The 2,454-nt window shown below is 37.7% G+C and overlaps 1 pseudogene; it reads left to right on the top strand.

Annotated features, from left to right (window-relative positions):
* The first annotated feature begins 1,881 nt into the window (after positions 1 to 1,881).
* On the top strand, positions 1,882 to 2,222 carry LOC102874859 (annotated as a pseudogene).
* The last annotated feature ends 232 nt before the right edge of the window (positions 2,223 to 2,454 follow it).

Here is a 2,454-nt window from a genome sequence, read left to right on the forward strand (position 1 = left end):
AGAAACCCCTCAGAACTGGTTTATTTGGTGTCGTGGAACCTCTTACTGCTTTCAATACACAATTAGTAATCAACTGTTTTGTATACTTGTTTTCAGTTTTCATTTCAACAAACAAGCACTGTAATTATAGCTATTAGAATAAAATCTCTTAACTATTAAAAAAAGATATATTGCATTTCACCTAAAATAAAAGTTTTCAGTTACCAAAGGACGTAAACAGCCTAGTTAAAAAGAGACAATCTAAACACTAGGAGGCAATTCTGGGAAATCATATACCAAATAGCTTTAATATCAAGAGAAGACTTTTTTTTTTTAAAGTCTCCTACGTCTTAAAATAACAAACACCACAATTTCAAAGGGGGCAATGGACTTGACTAGTTTACCAGAGAAGATAGTCAAACAAACAACAAGCACATTCAAAGACATTAAACTTCATTACACGTTCTCCACTTGCCATTGTGGTCACAGCAACCCTCCATGGGTTGCTCTCAAGTAGGAACCCACACAGAGCTGACCCTCCATCGGTTTTCCTAGGGGTGTAAATTGCATAGGAGGAGTTTTCCCATCTTTTCCCTATGGAGACAATGGTGGGTTTGAACCTCCAGAGATATGAGTTCTGGCTTAGCAGCAACTTGCATTCCCTCATTAGTCATTATTATTGTTGTCGTGTGCTGTGGAGCCGGAACTGACTCATAGCTGACCCTCCAGCAGGTTTTGAGGGGATTGCCCAACCTTTGCCCGTTGAGCAGCTGATACATTCCAACTGTATGACTTTGGAATTGTAGTGTAGCTTCTTACCAATAGGCCACCAGAGCTCACTAGGAAAATGTAAATCAAAACTGTCATGAGATATCACTTGGTCTCCAGTAGGATGGCTAAGTTAAAAAATCAATAACAAATCAGCAAATGATGCAAGGATGTAGACATATTGGAACCCTTATCCGTTGCTGGAAATGGTGGAAATGTAAAATGGTGCGATCACTATGAAAAACCTTTTGCAAATTCCTCAGAATGTTAAACATAGAATTACCATAACTCTCAAATCCTTCATTGAAATTGAGTTAATTCTGATTCTTGACAACCCTCCATTGGTTTCTAAGACTTTAAATCTATGGGAGAAGACAGTCTCTCTACCACAGAGTAACTGGTAGATTTGGACATTTTGGTTTGTAGTGCAACGTACAATCTGCTATGCCATTCTACTCCTAACTAAAATATTTGAAAGGAAGGACTCAAACACATATGCACTATTTTTCATTGCACTACTCCCCATCAGATAAATTAATAAACAAAATAGAATACTACTTAGCCATAAAGAAAAATGAAGTCTCAAAGCATGCCACAACACGGCTGAAACTTGAATATGAATATATATATATATATGAAATTTTATACTGGCTGCTCCTTCCACCCATCGAATTATCGAATTGTGTTCCCCTATGATTAAGTACCCCACCCCCGCCTTGGATCCTCATACTTGTTCTACACTAATGGTCCTGTACAGTATTTGTCTTTATGAAACTTAGTTCACTTAGCATAATTCTCTCCAGTTCCTCCCAAGTTTGGTAGTAATTTACAAAATGATTGCTCCTGCATGCTGCATAGGACTCCATTGTGTGAATGTACCATAATTTCTCAGTGAAATGAGGATAAATACTGTGTGACCTCGCTTGTATGAAATATCTAGAATAGTCAAAAGTATAGAGGACTAAGTTTTATTAATGTTTACTAGGAATGAGAAGGAGGTGGAAAAGAGTCATTGTTCAAGAAATAGTGAGTATCTGGGGGTCTAAGTCTGGGCAGCCGAAGAGTGTGGTAGGTAACGGTCATCAGCGCAAGGGTCATTTCATCACTGGGAAGGAACGGCCCTCGCCCGCGGTGATGGTGGTTGACAAGATGAACAAAGATGCACAGATGAGAGCTGAGATTAACCAAAAGTTGATAGAAACTGGAGAAAGAGAACGCCTCAAAGAACTGCTGAGAGCCAAACTAACTGAATGTGGCTGGAAGGACCAGTTGAAAGCACACTGTGATGATAATGATTTTAAATGATATAATTTGTTTCTTGCTAGAGGTAATTAAAGTAAAAAAAAGGACTAGAACACTTTACTGATGATGACTTGGTGGCTGAAATCACTCCAAAAGGCAGAGTCCTGGTACCTGACATTGTAAAGAAGGAACTCCTGCAAAGAACATTCCTTGCTCAGCATACCAGCCTTTAAGACTGAATTAGATCATGTTGTTCTGTGGTTTTATTTTTGAAAGTGAAACTTGCCATAATTAGAAATTATGAAATTAGAAATCAGAAATCAGTTTCCCAAAATAAAATCCTTTTTTGTGTGACGGTATATAGTTTTCAGTTAAAAAAAAAAGTAGTGAGTATCTTCTGTTCATTGTAATAGAGAATTTGGCAATAATTATTGATGAGGCCTCCACTGTATGATTAATGCAATC

The sequence above is a fragment of the Elephantulus edwardii genome, unplaced genomic scaffold, assembly GCF_000299155.1.
Source record: "Elephantulus edwardii isolate Elephantulus edwardi_28Jun2011 unplaced genomic scaffold, EleEdw1.0 scaffold00083, whole genome shotgun sequence".
Classification (NCBI taxonomy): domain Eukaryota; kingdom Metazoa; phylum Chordata; class Mammalia; order Macroscelidea; family Macroscelididae; genus Elephantulus; species Elephantulus edwardii.